General features: G+C 39.0%; 1 protein-coding gene across 1 annotated transcript in view; it reads right to left on the bottom strand.

The window, feature by feature from the left end:
* gabrb2b (gamma-aminobutyric acid type A receptor subunit beta2b) overlaps positions 1-19,261 on the bottom strand; it is a 65,949-nt gene that overhangs the window by 37,172 nt on the left and 9,516 nt on the right. The window lies entirely within an intron of this gene.

Raw genomic sequence — 19,261 nt, 5'->3', positions numbered from 1 at the left:
AGGGAGAAAGATGGCTCGTGTTTGGTGTGTAAGTGTGTGTATGTTTTTGTCAGTATGGCTGTGGAGTATAGCACATGTCAGTGGCATGTCCAGTTGGTTTAATGCGAGTGTTTGTGTATTTTTGACTCATGTGACTCATACATAGAAGAGAGAGAGAAAGACAAAGCAAGAGAGACTGCATATTTGAGAAAACTCTAAATAACCTCCAAGCAACCTCAAAAAATAAGTTTTACCGAGTATTTCCTACATGCTCTATTTCCTTTGACAGTGGCTGTCTTTCTGGGATTAAGAACTGTTTGGGTTTGCTGTGTTGTGCTTGCATAACATATTCACCCATCTACTGTTTGCTCAGCCCAAAAGTGGAACGCTAGATATCTCAGTCAAGTCAAATGAAGAAATGTATAGAAAGCGCACTCTCTCACAGAATGTATTCGAGTTGCAGAAATCACTAACAGGAAAGGATTTTGGCTTTTGCTTAATGTTCTCCTAAGACGTGGAAATCTAGAACCAACAGTAACTGTTAGTAATGAGACAGAGAGCTCACCTGCCTACCACACAACTAAGGGCTCAGCTTATCAAAGGAAAGCTGAGCTCTTCTTTAGTTCAAAATTTGTTAAAACCCTTAATAAATTCTATACATTTTGATCATTGTAGTTCTATGTGTGACCTGAATTAAGCTGAATGGTATTCCTTTTTTTTCTGCCACTGGCTTTTGGATTTGGGCAGTAGTTCTGCTGTGAAGCAATGTTTTGATAAGAGAATTCCTGTTACAAGCATTCAAGGTTGAGGGTGCATGGAGTGCAATGCAAATTACTTCTGACTGTTTATTTCACTTCTGCAATTAGTGGGGTAATGTGCCAGGAAATGTACCACTGCAAAAACAACTACATTAGCAAACCTTAAAAAAAAAGATGATCAAATAAATCCCTCAAATCTACTATGTGAGCCAGGATGTTGACTGTGATCTTAGCATTTAAATTCAAAGAGCAGCAAGCACTGACTGTGATTTCTGTCACAGCTAATTTAGGCTTGCTATCACCTTGCTCTGTCTGTAAAATGTCATGACAATAATACAACATTACAGTAAATACTGACACCAACATTAAATCACACAGAACATGCAACTTGTAGGATGTTACTGAAAAAAAAAGAGAAATGGTGATATGAGCTGCAGTTATGGAAGCACAATTTGCTCAATTTGTTTATTTCTGAATGCAATTGTTTATCACGAAGTTTGTATACAACACTGCACAGCATTGTCCACAGCTCAGTCTATTGAACTATTTATTTGTATTATTTAATCTTATATTTTTATATAGCTAACATTGCAGCTTCCTTCCACTTATGTTGTATTAAAGCTGACCTTGTGGCCTAGCAGGTGAATAAATGATCAAACTCTCTACACTAGCAAAACTGAACATGAGGATTTGTCAGTAAAAAACTGGTTTTGTCAAAATAAACCCATAAGTCATAGCGGTAGATGTGAAAAACATCTACTGCTGTAATAATACAGTATCATTCTATTTTGTACTTTACAGTATAGAGCAGTAGTACAGTACTTTTGTGGTAGAAACTATGCTGTCAGTAACCGGCAATGAATATATGAATAAATGTACAAGGAAATCTGATCTACAGTGCACACATCACCTGAAACTCATAGAGCAGCTTAATAATTTATTTTTTTTTAAAATACAAGAAGTGTGATAAATTGCAAGAAAATTCCCTGTTGGTAAATCTGGGGCACGTTAAAAATAGTCAAGCCAGCAGTCAGATGCTCATGTAGCTTACTGCAGTAAGAAGCCTACCAATCATCCATGAAAAACTAAGTTAAACAAACTTGCTGTCTCAGGGAACTTTTTGTCATGACTGGCACATCCACTTCCTGGCAAAGAGGCTGAACATGCATTTTTGAGTATGCCTGTTGGCTACAGATCTGACATCCAACAGCACCTTGGGAACTAGAGGCTTGGATATCGACTGTATGGAGTCAGGAAAATGGGAGCAGCTTTCAGAGTAAAACCGCTGTCTGACTTAAATCGGTTTTGTCATGTTGTTGTTGTTTGTACCTTATTTGGCTTGGGTGCTGACAACCATGAGTTTGGGAACTGGGTTTTTCAAGACATAAACAGTAGAGTGGCAATACTAGCATCCAATACTATAATTAGACTTGGAATAGGAACAGAGTGACACTGGTAAATTTAGGGTCACACATAGTTTGGAATTGTGTAAACACCCATTTCATATAATTTCATTATAGTCTTTGTGCCATTTACATGGATTCATCCATATAATACCTTACTGGCAATAAATCAAGAATGTACATTATTTACTTAATTTATGATAAAAATAATAAAATAATAATAATGGGAAACCTTACTTCTGCATCTCCATTTAAAAGTTCATTAGGAGGCTTAATAACATGTTGGAAGACTTTTGGAAACAAGAGATGCTAAAACCCAACGTTAAAGAGACATTAAAATTAAAACAAATGTTTTATTGTGTCTTTTCAGTAAATAACTATAGTCATCTAATTTCTGGGTAGCCTCAGTCTTGCGCCAACAGATCCTTTACTGCACGTGCTGCCTTTGCAACATTTCTGTCCCGGATTGGAGGTTACGTAACAGCTCACACTCTGCTCTTTCTGCCATGCTATGCACCACAGCACGTGTGACTGAAGAGATGCTTGTTGAAATGTTCCCCTCCTATACTATCTCTGATGCCCTTATTAGACACAGCATCACACAAAAGCATTCATGTGATACATGGAACAATAGGAATGCTTTTGTACCTCTTCCTCACAAACACACAGATGTTTTTGTCTGGACACTGAAAATGACATTTCAATTATGTGTTGCACCTTTTTACAAATGTTCCTTGTAGAACTGCAGTTTGTACACAAGGGTCTGTTAATGTGTTGTAAATGTGTATGCTCTTCTTTTGGCATTACAGTCTTGACTAATAAAGGAATACAAGAAAAGAACCGTGATTTTTACCTACAACTCTCTACAAGTTTTCCATTCTTAAAGAATTCTTTGCACTACATAATAACTTTTTCGATCTTATGTTGCACTCACAGTTAGGTCCATATCTATTTGCACAATGACAATATTGTGGCCGACACACAGAGACGACACTGATGATACTTTCATCGTGATTTCTTTCACGCTCAAATTCAGAGCTCCAATGAACAGATGTTTCATCTGCATAGTCTGATCATTTAGGTATAGGACTCTGAACTGTTGGGATTATGTGTAAATTTGATTATAATTTGTAAACAGTTAATTCAATGCTTTTGATTTAAAGGTTAAAATTGTATCTTTTTGATTCAATATCCACTCCAATGGTGCACAGAGGCAACATCACAAAAAACAAAACAAAACTGTGCCACTGCCCAAAAACTTCATTTAACAATTCCCACAAGGCAAAGTCCACTTTCTGAATTTGAAATACTCTTTAGAAATAGTGTAAAAAAATAAATAAATAAAGGACAGCCTTGGTGGAAAAAGAAGGGTGTTAAATGGCCTGCGGTTTGGTTATTAAACTGAGTGAATGTTTCAGTTGTCATCCCTGAGAGCCTATTATTGCACACCGATCTGCTTGAGGAGGCTGTGGTTTGCTGAGCAGGACAGGCCCTGTGGAGGTGCCACTGTGGCTAGTTTACAGTGAACATAAAGCTCCCCTCAAAAACAGTTATAGTGCATCTCTCTTGTGGAGGAAAGAGGTTGTAAATCACCAGAATAACTGCAGCGGGTGTGTGCATGTAAGTGCAAGGGAGGCTGTCATAACAACAGTCATAATGAGCATCGGTATATAAACTATGCTGGAGAGAGATAGAGAGATGGAGAGAAATGAAAAAGGAGACAGAGTGAAGCAGGAAGAATGATATTGAATTTACGTGTGCAGAATATGCTGTGCTCCCACACTGTCAAAGAGGGGACAATGCGAAGTGATCATTAAATTTTCACACACAACCCTATGACATGATCCATTATATCTAATAACCAATATCCAATTCAGCAGGATGCTTTACACTCTGCAATAATTGTTTCTTTTTGGAAGGTTAAATATATTATTAGAGTTTTTTGGAACAACTAAAAAAAGAAATTCTATAATCTATAAGACAGTTGGTCAAACTGCTTTTGATTGCTTCTCTATAACATGTTGTTAGTAAGTAAGTCTGTTAAAATACTGTAGAAATTTTATTTTACAGAAATTACAACTCCATATATAGACACTGGAAATATATAGTACTCTTCTGAAAAAGCAGTAAAGTCAATCATGTCATGGGTGCACTCCACTCTATATCCTGCTGTAAGATTGTTTCTATATGCTTATTCTGCTCAGCTTGCCATCAGCATTCATCGCTATAGAGGTACTGTCATTATAAGTCTTAAGTTGCAGCTATCTCAGTGAAATGCAAATGGGAAAGGCGACAATTATTTCCCAGAGCATATTCAAATAAGTCCTTTAGACTGCTTATAATCTTGAGCTATCTTACTCCTAGCTATGGATGATGACCCTCAATTAGTCGTAATGACCAGGATTTCTTCTAAAATAAAAAAATCTGTGTTTAATCCAAGCACGTATCTTATCTAAAAACAGTACACGGGAGAGTTATGAGTCATAAACAACACAGAAGAACACATGGAAAGCCCCTCCATCCACTTAGGAAAGTGATTCAATTCCAGACAGTTTAGGTCAGGCCATTATGTTGAAAGAGTGACAAAAAAGATACTCACAGTCACGCACTAAATTAAGTGATAATCAGTAGCTCTATATAGTATAAACTACCTAATGCCCATGTGTGTATATGTATCTTAAGTGAGCAGGTAATCTGCAACAAACTTCAACATATTCTGAAAGGCCATGCAGATGGTTTGTTCCCGAAATGCTCAAACTATTATTTCTGTCATAAATTGTCCTTGAATATCTTTTCTCCAGTACACTAGAAAAAAATAAAACTAAAGCTCCTTCTACATCTTTTTCAAATACATTGTTGAAGACCAGTTTTGTGAACTCACGAAGAAGAAAAACTACTGAAAACCCCAAAATAAAGGTGCTCCAGCTACCCAGTCTGACCTCGTCAACCCCACTCATCCTTCAAGCCGCCCTGTCTACTAACCCTCTCATCCTCATCACTGCACGGCATTAAAGCTTTTTCTTCAGGTCTTTCTGTCTTATTCTTTTTTGTCTTGTGTTGTAAGCCCTTGTATAAACTCTGCTTTGTGTATCTGACAATTATTTTTTCTTCTTGTTTTTGGAAAAATAAGTAAAACAACAAAAAACAAAAACAACAAAAAACAAACAAACTATATAGTAGCATACTTTTTTTTATCAGCGTCTTACCAAGACGACACAAAAATATATACAAGCATCCATTTGTGATCTACATATTTGTTTTTGAGTACAGGTTTTACATTGAATGCTCTTCCTGATACAATTATCTCAATTTTTTCTAGTGAATGATAAAATATTTTCTTCATATTTAGGGGAGACAAAAAAGATGGTATGTTTTTGCATTCAACTTCAACCAATTATCCAGTATCAAGTCTGGGTCACAGGGGCCTCAGTCTAAGCAGAGGCACCCAGACATCCTTCTCCATAGGTAACTTTTCCAGTATATTGCCTTTAGCATGTCCTAGGACTCCCTCGGAGCTTCCAGCAGGACATGACCAAAACACCTGACTTAGGTGGCTCCAAAGAGACATCCTAGTTAGATGTCAAATTAACTCACTACACCTTTCTCCCTTTCCCCTTGCTTCTAAACAAAACAGTAACATTAGAACGCCACATTAGAACTTGGGGCAGCAAGTTCTCTCCAACCTGGAGTGTCCATCTTTTTCCAGTCTGAAGCCACGACCCTCTCATAGTTTCAGACTTGGAGGTGCTATTTCTCATCCCAAGCACTTCCCGCTCAACTACAAACCCCTCCAGTGTAAGCTGGAGTTCGTGGCTTGGTAAAGTCAAAAGCACAACATCAGCAAAAGGCAGAGACAACATCCTGAAATCACCAAACCTGATAACCTCAACCTCTTGGCTGTGACCTGGCTGAGTGGCTGACTCTAAGTCTGAGTTATTGCTACCAATGTAAAACAAGCTCACGCTATGGTAGCACACGGACTGGACTCAGTAGCTTGCAACAACTGGACTGATGTCTGACACTCTGAACAACTCTAAGGACACCCTGAAGGATGTGATTGGATACCTCGACTAAGTCCACAAAACATATTTATTGGGCAAACTCCCACTGGTCCAGTATTTTGCAACCAGGATGCAAACCAAATTGTTGCTATTGAATATGGGGTTTGACAAATGGAGGTAGCTTCTTCAGTACCCTGGAACAGACCTTCCCAGGGAGGTTTAAGAGTATTGGAATACACCCTCCAGCCAATCTTGAGGTACCAGTCCATGTAATGTTGCAGAGGTGTGTGTCAGCTAACCTAGGTCAGGCCCACAATATCCGGGGCATTAAGAAACTCAATGTGAACTTCATTTGACCCAACTTCTTAGTGGCAGGGTTGTTTAATTATCTACTCCAGTGATTGGCACATTATTTGCCTAGTCCGCAGACTTCTCCCAATATGGGAATTGGATTGAGGAAATGCAGCAGCATCCCATTATCACTGTATACTGTGTGAGCAGAGCAGCGCTTTCCCCTTCTCAGCAGGCTTATTCACTCCTTCACACACATTCATACAAGCATATTTTTTTTAGTGTCTACATGCTTTCTATCTAAACTTCACAAACACATTCACACTCTGATGAATGCATTGGGAGCAACTCAGAATTCAGTATCTTGCCCAAAAATACTTTGGCAGACTGGAGCAGCCAGTGATCAAACCACTAACCTTCAAACTACAACCTACTCCACCTTCTGAGACACAAACACCCCAACAGTTTGGAAAAATCAGTTTAAGACCAACATGGCTGCCAAAGCTGCATTCCACTTGGCCTACCACCCTTGAAAAGGTCTTTTTAGCTTGATGGCCCTCTGTTCACCTTCAGTTTATGGGTTGCCACCACAAGTATAGGCCCCAACTGTGTTAAAGCCACAGCTCCATACAGACATTTTAGCAATGCAGGTGTGGAACATGGTACACTGCCACCTTATTGAATGGTACACTAGGACGGTACACCACCTGATCCAGGTTACTACCAAGTTGTGTTCAGCTGATTGCTCAGCTCACACTCTATTTAGTGTTTATAGTATATATACAATTTTAAAGCTTAAGGAGTATATATAGCTATATATTCTAAGGCATAATGTAACTTAGATATGGTAAAGAAATTAACAAAAACTGTGAACCAAATACACAAAGCAGAAAAATAAATAGCAGAAGTCATGGAAAGTGATTTGTTTTGATTGTAAGTGAACAAGGCTGGACTAGAGTGGGAATACAAAGTCTACATCAAAAGAGAAAAGGTGAGGGCCAGAATAAGGATTACTAAATACTATAGATCTCCTTCTTCTAACTAACCTTGAAGAAAGTTTTCCTATTGAGAGATGTGGAACAGTGTGGTTAGTTTGCAGAAAGGAATTGTGTGTGTGTGTGTGTGTGTGTGTGTGTGTGTGTGTGTGTGTGTGTGTGTGTGTGTGTGTGTGTGTGTGTGTGGGGTGGAGTGGAGAGGTATGGGGGCAAATGAAAGGCACTGGAAAGCTCAGTGGAACGGTAATGCAAATTGCTTTTATTCTCACTGCTCTTCATTCCCAGTCAGCACCAGCTATGACCTCCCTCTGAAACATTGTCTCCCCTCCATTTTTATTTCCTCATCCAACTATTTATTTTTTTCTTATTTCATGCTATTTTTTCCCATTTGAGCTCAGATTTTCCCCACTCCTTTGATGAATATCCTTCCATCTATTTCCCCTGGAGCTTTTCCTCTCTCCCTAGATTCTTCTCTCCATCTTTCTTAATCTCAGAGGACTTCTTGTTGCATTTACTGCATGTGGTTTGGGAAATAAATAGGTGGGAATTCATCAATGGGGAATTTTAATAGCTGGTATCATGATCACTAAGCAGATGGAAGCCATCTTGAGAACATGAAATTTCCCCTTGTGGGACTAATAAAAGTATCTCATCTTATCTTATCTTATGACAGGTGGTGTATCAGCCTCTAAGGTGCTATATGAGTTCTGTAGCTGTTCAATTCCATTAAGGATTCTGATTTAAATATCTCCTCTCCAGTTTATTACCCCAAACTGTATATCCTGCATTCAGGTAAAATCAACCAAATTTTGACTGAAAAAAACACAAAACAATGATTTTCATATTTAACACATTCACCTAATTTTGTTTAAATTTATTTCTGAAGTGCAGTAACCTTGAATACTGGGGTTGAATACTAAAGCATCCTGACTGTAAGGCCTCTATCACTCTTTCTGCTTCATTTTCTTTGTTCTTCCTCTATTTTGCAATATCTTTAGTGAGGACGAGAAGTGATCACTTCGCCACTCACCCATATGCCCATACTTTAGTACACCAGTACTTCAGTTCCTCCAAAAAAGCCCTCCAACAACAAGTGGCTTTCAATTTCCTGTCTCCCATGGCCCTCACGCCATCATCGACAGGGTACGGGAAACCTGGAATAGGGCACAGCATTTCTAAAGAAGTCTAATAATAAACATCCATCCCTCCAGAGCAGAGTGACATATATTTCTCAGTCTGGGGTTATGATTCAGAGCTGTATCTAGAACAGCTTGCACACCGCATGGAGTAAATAGGCAACAGGAAACTACACAAGGGCTGCTGCGAGGGTTTTGTTTGGCCTGTTTGCTCCAGAATTAATAACACTAGTATTTGTTTATAGGTGGTCAAGCTGAGAGAAAATACATATAATGTAAAAATATATCAAACAGATGCAAAAAAAATAAATGAGTTTTTTTAAATCATATTTTTCAGTGATTAAACCTCATAATCACAAGTGTAAGCAAATTTAAGGGATTCTTGTAAAATTTTCCCAAATTATTAGGACCAGTATTATTAGTGTTCTCTTGATTAATACATGAGATTGGAGTGATAAGAGTAGCAAATGTGAGTTTATTAGAAAGAGTATGATCAATTTTGTTTGTTGCTCAGGTCTTGAGATTTAATTTCCATGAGGATATTTATCTGACCAAAACTCTTTATACTCTTTTTATATATAAAATACATCATCTGGTCAAAATCCAGACGATGTATTTTAATAACTGCCAGATTCTTGTTTGTTTACTTTGCTTAATCTTTCTTTCCATCATGTAGCTCCTGTCTCTCTATTTTGTCTCTTTCTGTGTGTCACCCATTTTCTCCCTCTATACTTTTCATCATTTACTTTGGCCTGGACATAGCTTTCAAAAGTGATCGCTGAAGGTGAATTGAATTTAGAGGAACCTTTATTTCCCAGAGTTCTCCCAAAGCAGAGGTTAAAATCTTTGCCAGTTGGCAGCTGTGTAGCGTAACTGACTACATACAATTTATTAGAGATGATTGGAGCATCTGCAGGCCCTTTTGCATCCCCGGAGAGTAGTAGAGTGGAGTGGCAATTCAGAGAGGGGGTCAGTGGGGGGTGATGGGGAAGAGAAGAGAGGACAGAGTAGGACGCAGATTATTAGGGTGCTTTTGAATTTCACTGAAAGACAGGGTGTAGCTGATGGAGCTTTCAATCTCATTCACATCAGAAGGCTAGCTAGCCAAAGAGATGAAGGGGGAAAAAAAATTAGTCTGTCTCAGTGCATGTTATTTGTTCCACTTACCGCTCCTGCTTTCAAAGATTGCATGTGTGGGTTTTGGGTGGGGGTATGTGTGTGTGGGCAGGTATATGTGTGTGACCTGCATGTCTCATGACGCTAAATGTGTGGTGCACACTGCATGCATATACTCATTTGAAAACTTGTCAAATATCTACCTTTCTGATGCTCCTTCCTGAGGCTCTCTACAACTATCCTTTTACTACAGCACATATACAATGCACATAGAAATACGCTGATCTACTGGACTCCAGCATCTCATGCATTATGGACGTTTGGGGAACTGAGGAAGAACCTGTTTGTTATTCAAGTTGTGTAACAAGAAGTACACAGCACACATACACATTGTCAACAGTGAGCTAATGCAGTATCTCCAGATCGAAGGAAAATATACAACCACAGTGAGCATAAAAAAATTGGCTATAAAGATATGCATGACCCACAAATACAGTTTATTCCAGTTTACCTATGTAGCTAGGAGCAAATGTCTCTTTCTTTTTCATGCACATAGTTTTGTGACTTCAGATTTGATGGTCTGAATACAGTATCTCCTTGAGCTAGGATACCCTTGAAGAAGCAATATTTCCTCACAGCTGGATTGACCTACAATACACACAGGGGTGCTTTAGGGGTGTCAGTGCCAAAATGTATGTATGTGTATGTGGGGCAATGCCATACATGGATAACACTAGAAATGTGTTATTGTGGACCATAATTCTATCTGTCTTGACAACACTACAAAAACATATAAAATATCAGTGATGGGAAGGGCATAAAGTGGAATGATAACTGCAAAGCCATTTTAAGTACGAACAAATGATGATTTGAAACAGATGACCTACATACTTGAACTTGCATTGCTTTCACTGAAACTAAATGTAATAGGTTGCAAATGTATCACTTTTTAGGAAGGTGCAAGTCCATATATGATAGTGCGGGAGAGATCCTAAGCAAATAGATCAGTTTGAATTGTTTTGAGAACTATATTTGCCATCATGAATGTATACCATTAATAATCTCAGATGAGCATCAAGAAGCCTTAATGCTCAAAGTGCTCTACAAACAAAAATACAATTCAACATTTTTTCATATTTCACCTTCCATTTAAAAATATTTAAGTATCTGCTTCAAAAAGTACACAGAAGACAGTAACAGGTAAGTTTCTTAGATTTGTGTGCATTTACTAACACACCAATTAGGCATTCAAAAAACATTGAACTTTGATATTTAATTAATAATAAAATCTCCTTTGGCCACAGTTACTTAAACATTAACTTTTAATCGGAAACTTTAGTCATGCATACTATTCAAGATGACTATAGGGCAATCTGTTTTCACACAGCTGTGTTAGTGAAGCCATATTCTTTGAATGTCCAATGTGAATAAGTCCCTTGAGATCATGTCTGTTTGGTTAAGGTTTGAGGTCTTACATGGCAACTCCAAAAGGCTGAATATCTTTGTGTGGTTTGATCTGTCTAATGTGGAACCAACCTGGGGGATTCTGTAGTCTAACTGGGAGACTTCAACGCTCATGTGGGCAATGTGTGCAAACCACAGTCTGTCCATAACAAACACCATGTTCAAAAATAAGGGTATCCATGAGTGCATGTACACCAGGATACCCTAGGTCGCAGGTTGATGATCGATTTTGTAATCGCATCATAAGAGCTACCATTAATTCCGCACACACGTGAAGAAAGGTGCTGAGCTGTCAACTGATCACCACCTGGCCATGAGTTAGATCAGGTTGCAGGGGAGGATGCTGGACAGACCTGGGGTCACTAAACGTATAGCGAGGGTAAACTGGGAACACCTGACAGAAGCCCCCATCCATGAGTTCTACAAGTCCAACCTCTGGCAGATGTTCAACAGTGTTCCAAGAGCAAGTGGGGACATTGAGTCCTAATGAACCATGTTTAGCACTTCCAATGCTGAAGCTGCTGAACTGACCTGTGGCCGCAAGGTGGTTGGTGCATGCTATGGTTGTAACCCCCAAACCAGATGGTGCACACTGGAGATGAACAGAGCCATCAGGCTGATGAAGGAGACTTATCCATCTTGGTTAGCCTTTGGAATTCGGAGGCAGCCGATAGATACCAACAGGCCAAGTAGAACGTGGCTTTGGTGGTGGCTGAAGAAAAATCTCAGCTGTGGGAGGAGTTTGGAGAGGCCACGGAAAAAGACTGCCTGAAAGAGATTCTGGCAAACTGTCAGGCGACTAAGGAGGTTCTCTTTTTCCACTGTGTATGGTAGAAGAGTGTGGGTGAAGTGCTGCTGATTTCAACTGAGGATATTTTTGGACAGTGGAAGGAATAATTCAAGGACTTAATTAATCCCATCGACAAGTTTTCCATAGAGGAAGCAGAATTTGGGGACAAGGGGGATGACTCGTCCATCACCGGGGGCAAGGTCACTGAGCCAGTTAAACAATTCCTTAGTTGCTTGAAAACTCTAGATGTTGTAGGGCTGTCTTGGTTGACACACCTCCACGATGTTTAGTGGAGATCAGGTGCAGTACCTCTAGATTGGCAGATTAGGGTAGTGCTTCCCATTTTTGAAGAAGGGGACCGAAGGATATGCTCCAACTAGAGGTGGATCACACTCCTCAGCCTCTATGCCAGGGTGCTGGAAAAGAACTGGTCATGTCCATGGTCATGGAACACTGGAACACCTCCTTACCCCCTCAATGATACTTTAGAGTACATGACATTTTGCCCAAGTGGTCTACATGTGTTTTGTGGACTTGGAGAAGGCATTCGACTGTTTCACTTGTGTGTTCTGTGAGAGGTGCTTTGGGAGCATGTGGTATCTGTCCCACTGCTAGGAGCCATTCGATCCTTATATAACTGTTCGAAGAGAATTATTTTGTTTATCTACAATTGTAACTTCGACAGTGATCTCACAAATTCCCAAAGGTCTGATGAACATTTTAAGCCATTGCAATGTGCAGAAAAAAAACCTTATTTCATATATGGGAGTGACAAAAAGTACAGTACTTTCTTCTGGCTATCAAGTTGTACCACCATTTATCAATCAAGAAACTGTTAGTATTGCAATATAAAATGTATTTGTTTTGTCCGTTCTCTCTAAGCTTTTCTTTCCCCCCTCTTTCTCATGATCTCCCAAATGGTCATGGCAGAATGCTGCCCCTCCCTGATAGCGGTTCTTCCAGAGGTTTCTTCTTTTCCTTCTCATTGTCACCAAGTGCTTGCTCATAGGTGTTTGCTCAACTGATTGTTGGGGGTTTTCCTTATAATAGTTTCTTTGCCATGTAATATAAATTACATGTTGTTGTTAATGGAATTGAACTTAGGAAATGTACTTATTATATTATACATACATAAACACAAATCACAGTTAGAGAGAGAAGTACGAGAGAGAGAATCTGCAACAGCAAAAGGAAAAGCCCTTCAAAAGACTCATTTCATACTTTATCACAGCTGTCTATACAAGGTTGAATAAGATAGAAATTGTTTCATGATTCATATTCAACACGGGTGCTGGACATAAAACTCCCTTTAATGGCACAACAGGCAACCACAGAACTTGTTCTATCTTGTTGGAAACAAATACGAGAGGGAAAATCATACCTAGCCCATACCTAAGACTATGATCAATAAGCTTGTATTGTCTGTGTTTTGGGTTTTTTTGGACCGAAAACTAGCCATCTAAATTTAAACTAAACTTGTAACTTGCATAAAAGTAACAATGCTAAAATGCTTTCCCATAAGACAGAAGTGAGAGCAAACATATCCTTTAGGCCAAGTGCTACTGCTGCATTACACCGCTCAGCGCTATCCCATTATCAACTCTGTGCCACGTTCAACTGCTGTGAAAACCAATCCACACCCCCTGGTTCTCCTGCCACGCCATTATCAACTTCTCGTATTTTGACAAGCTGCGATAAAGTAGGATATAGTCCTGTGCTCCATTGACAGCTAGTATCATGAGTTTTCACACACTGTAAAATCTATGTTATTGCCAGACATGAAGCAAATCATGTGACCAACAGTCAAATTTATAGCAAAGATAAACAGTCACAAACACGTTAATAAATCTGTTTAATCAGAGAAGGAAGAAAATATATACACACAAGAATATACACAAGGAAAAAAAATATTGTAACTTTGTAATTGCTGGCCTCATGTAAGGTTTATTAAAAGATTAGCGTCAAGAATCTTCCAAATAACTTTCTCATTTGGTTTGTTATACATTATAGTTATTGCAACTGACAACATTCTCAGTTGGTTGGTAAAATGAAATAATTTTAATGAAATAGTGATTTGATTTTGACTCCTAATGTAGCACCCCGGTAAGTATTACTGTTGTATTTAACAGGTATCACTGATTGGATCATTATTCTCTTATAATAGGAGAAAAAAACCCAGCATTGTTAAGAATTTTTGCGGCGGCTGGACTACAAAGCAAGTTTAGCATACCCAGGATAACTTTGTCTTATCTGGGCTCAGTTATCTTAATACTAGCAATTCAGCAATGTGTTCACACTATGGTGGTTATCAAATGTAGACTCAGCTTGCCTATAAATTTGGATTAAAAGTCAGCAAATGCAAATAGTTATCCTGTTTTAGGATTAAACCACTGTATCTCTTAGTGGCCATGCTTTTGTACACACTGTATTTTAATGTATGTGAATAACATCTACACTAACAATAAACTGAGAGTAAGAAAAAAAAAAGACTTGTGTCATTTTCCTTGTCTTTATGTGATTCAACTTAAATGTTTTAACTGCTGTGGTAAGGGTAGCCTGTGAAATCATTGTTTACCTCAAATGTCAGGTGTGAAGTCCATGTCTATGTGTTATAATTTACACTTTTCAATTGTGTTTTGGTCAAGGTGTTTACAATGTCCATCTTACAAATCATTATATATTGCTAATCAGAAAGAAAAACAAGAACAACACCTTTAACACTTAAAAAAACTTTAGTCCCTATTACTGTCCTATCACTGGGAGATAAGGGGTCTTCCATGTATGGTTATGTTATTTTCCTGAGCACTGATTGGTCAGTAGAGAGTGACTGCTAATCCTTTATCTCAAACATTACCTGCTGTAGTGCAAGTGCTTAACTGGCTTTAATTCATCAGTCATTATAGAATTATGAAAAACAAAAACAAACAAACAATTGTATATTACATATTATTAGTGTCTTATTTGCTTAGTTCTGATGACTATAAATGTCATCTGACTTTTATAACCTGTAACCTTCATGTCACTCTAAAATTTTGCCCTACTGACATGTTTAACTTTGTTCAAAAGGTTGTACTAAATGTGAGTGGCTACGCTGTGTCGTATTGTTCCCTGGATAATTACGGCATCTTTCTGTGTCATGACCGTTCTTGTTTCATAATAGACGTTTTAGAAAAAAAACATATTTTTACCCTTCCCTCTTGTCCAATTTTTGGGATGCATTTAAAGAGAACAAACACATACAAATAAAGAGAAGCAAATCTCTGTAAATGTGTCTGGCACCCTTTGCATCTGGAAACACTGTACAGAGCTATTTTGTTGTTTGACAACAGGCACTAAAGCAAAGACTTGCATCTGCACTCTCACACACATCATTTTGACCTCTGGTAGGTCACTGCGGTGGGATGAGCCAAAATGAAGCAATCTCCCTGCACTCACACTTCATGGGATATCATACTGAGTGTGTCAGTCAGAACATGTTACTTGATTAACAACCTAAAAATAGATCCCACGCAGTGATGAGTGTTATCCCTGGTACACAACACTCAACAGCAATGCTTACACACTAACACTCATATTTTGAACACACAGTCGATCGTGATTCAACTCGTGCCCTTCCTATTAAGAAAAAGAGCAGGCAAAATGGAAAGTGCACCCAAATGTGGCTGTGACTATGAGTATTATATGCATCTGTCTTTGCTTTTCTGTAACACAACTTCAGTGACACAACATACTGTGCAGCTCTCAGCTTTGAAGATAAATGTGTGCACAGTAAACTGTGAGTGTCAGAGACATATCATACCATCTTTAATGCATAAATAGTCACCTGGCATCCAGCCATGACAGCATATGGCTAAAAAATGTTTCAATCAAAGGAAAATAGCTGCCACTAAACATTTATCACTGATTAACACTGGGAATTAAGTAATTATATAGGCTCAGCGTCTTTGGCAAAAATAACACTAGCTTTGAGGAATCTGAGATTAGACCTGTTTGTGTCCTAGTCCAGTCCATTCCACACTGTGCTGACTGTCTTAGTTTCAGCAACTAACAGGATTTTAAGAATATTCATCAGTATGTGGGGTTGAATAAAAAGGTTCTAAAGCTCAGCACATAGTTCATGCTACATTTTCTCCTTGGAAGTCTAGGACTAAACTTGCAAATCCTCATTTGTGATTTAAACATGGACTTCAAACTTGTGCAAAGAGCTCTGAATGTGACCCAATCTTCATGTGCAGGATGATGCCTGGCGTGGAGAGTTTTCTGCTGCACACAAAAAATCAAACAGCAGTCTCCAAAAAAAGAGTCCACAATGTCCAAACCTGAAGGCAGGAGAATCACCAGAACCATGCTCATCAACTGACTTTGTATGCAACCACACAAGCCATCTTGGGTTTATTTCCTGAAAGCGGATGGTTGATTGTACTGTCACTCCTAATTTGTCTCTCCAAAGGTGAGTCCATAAAAAGTTCAAAAGAAATATGTTGTGATATTTTTTGCTCGTTTTTGTTTTAACGAATAAACTAACAAAAAAAAACAACAACCATTGAGCAGGTGTGCGCAAACACTACAGTAATACACACAAACAAATAGAGTAGTGGGACCACTGAACTGAGCGATGCCTGCAAAAATGGTAGGCTAGCCGATTAACCCACTTTGATTTGTAACTCTGTCTAATCCCCCCTGCAGCAGGGCCTCAGCCTTGTGTCATTATCAAATAGGCAAAGAAAAAATGAAAATGAGAGATACACTTTGGAGGGAGAGAGAGAAAGAGAGAGACAGACGGGAAAATATAACAGAGCAACATAATATAAGGGTAGAAATTATTACCTTGCAATACTCAATAGAACAGTGGCAATATGCTGTTAAATCGCCCTGCTCTGCCCACCGACACGAAAACAAGATGATTTTAGACCTACTGCTGCAGGGAATGTGCTGTTGTCTGAACATCCAGCCCATCATTCTCTGTCACAGGCAGCAGTGAATCAGATGCTTAACTAGTGAGCTTGTTTAACCTGAGGGAATTGATTACATGCCTTCCTTCCCTTGACATTTAGAGCTATGGTACTAATTGTACAATATGCAATGTCTGTAATATTAATAGCAATCTAAGAAGTACATTTCTGGTGCATGTGTGGATACAGTGATGGGTGTATGAAACTCAGCTGATATTTCAAAGATAACCAGATTTGAGTTATATCAAGATGTGAAAATGCAGTGGCCAAACACTTAAAGGATTCCTCCATGTACAATTTAGTGTACCCATGGGACACCCAGCTTTTAATATTTTGAAAAGTTTTAGTGAATTTGTTTTTTTGCATTTGCGAAAGTGTTGAACTCCATATGTTCCTTTCTTTGTTCTGCCTATCCAGTTTCCTTAACAGGAAAGAGTGCAGAGAGGCAAAGTGCAGTAAGACAATGGTATTCTGGCAGTAAATATATCCATCTTTGCTGTTTAGCTTGCATTCAACCCAGCACAGAAACTTTTTAACAGCTTAAGGTTCAACACTTTTAACCTTATGATGGAACAGGATGAAAAGTGAGAGGCTAAGTATAGCAAGGCTGTGAACTGTGCCTAAACTTTGAACCTAATTAAATACCATCCATCCATACGTACATGTTCTTCCACCTATCTGGGGCTGGGTCACAGGGCAGGAGCCTAAGCGGATAACCACCATCTCCAGTTTGTCCGTGGGAACAAGAAGGTGTACTCAGGCCAGCCCAGTGTGTCCTGGGTCTGCCCCATGGCCTCCTGCTGGTGGGACATGCCCGGAACACCTCACCGAGTAGGCGCCCATGAGGCATTCTCATCAGATGCCCGAATCACCTCAACTGGCTCCTTTCGATTTGTAGGAGTAGTACTATGAACCCCTCCCGGATGGGCAAACTCTTCACCCTATCTCTAAGGGAAAAGCTAGGTTTCCTTCGGCGAAAGCTCTTTTCTGCTGCTTGTATCCGTTTACTTTTTCCTTTCAGTCGCTACACAAAGCTTGTGACCATTGGTGAGGGTAGGGACATAGATTGACCGTTAAATCGAGGGCTTGGCTTCTACATTTAGCTCTCTCTTTAGAATGACGAACTGATGGACATACCGGCATTTTTGCAGTCACTGCAACAATCTGTCGGTTGATCTACTGCTCTTTTCACTCGTGAACAAGACCCCGAGATACTTAAACTCCTTCTTTCAGTAACTCATCCTTGGCCTGGAGTGGGCACTCCACCTATTTCCAGCTGAGGACCATGGCCTTAGACTTGGAGGCCACCACCTAATGAAGCCAACAGAACCACATCATCTGCAAAAAGGGATTGTTAGACTGCCCAAGTGAAAGCTTTTCAACACTTGGCTACGCCTAATTAAATACAGTGATCGAAAAACTACTTTTGAATCATAACTCGGGGCTGAGGACAGGTTTTGTAAAGACGAGTTGTGTGATTTTAAAAAGATACCTGCAGTGAGATGAGAAATAATGGCAAGCTAACTCCTTAGTCCCTATTTAGTCAGACATCTTTGTACACACGGCTTAAGAGATTTCGACTGCACAAAAACCTGTGGTAATCTTGTCATGGGGACAGCTGCTCCATCTTTCTCTCCTCCCTCCTCTGCCTCTGACTATTTCCTGTGCTCTCAGTAATATAATATCACTTTCAGCTATGTCATTCTTTCTTCATGCCCACCAGCCACTGTTTTTGAATTTTCCTGTTGCTTCTTGACACTGATCACAATGACCTCTCTTTCTACCTTATCTGAAATTAATAGCACATAGAAAACATTTTCCAGGTTGCCTAAGTTGTCTTATTCCCGTGTTGCTGCAGCCTTCACTGTGTTCCACTTGTCTGTACCTGCTTATATGATCATCAGCCTCCTTTTTGATTTACTGCCTACCCACGGCATTTTAAATGTGTTTGCTACATCTGATTGACTTTGGTTCCAACTGTTAGCTTGCTTATTGAGCAACTAAATACTCAATCTTCTCTACAGTTTCAGGCTACACTCAGCAATCCAGATTGGAGATCCTTCAGCACTCTCTTTATAACAGTTGTTGCTAGGCAGTTGTGTCATGGCGCTCAGTTTGGTACTACTTTAGTTGCTTTTAATTGCTATTAGACACTGTGTGAATGGTAAGTGGTCTAGTTAAGAAATATGTTAATTTGTTAAATTTGCAATTGTTTTTTAAAAGATAACACGAGTGGAAATCTTTGTTTTTATTACTGTAAAACATTTTAGGATAACATTTAATAAAATTGCATTACAAGTGCTTTTTGATGTCCATGCCCTGTCTCTAAAACAATCAATACTTAAAATAAAGAAGTTTAGTAATGAATAATTCCAG

The sequence above is a fragment of the Astatotilapia calliptera genome, chromosome 10 (genome assembly GCF_964374335.1).
Source record: "Astatotilapia calliptera chromosome 10, fAstCal68.1, whole genome shotgun sequence".
NCBI classification, from domain to species: domain Eukaryota; kingdom Metazoa; phylum Chordata; class Actinopteri; order Cichliformes; family Cichlidae; genus Astatotilapia; species Astatotilapia calliptera.
The sequence above is the reverse complement of the archived record's forward strand: the minus strand, read 5'-3'. Positions and strand labels throughout refer to the sequence as shown.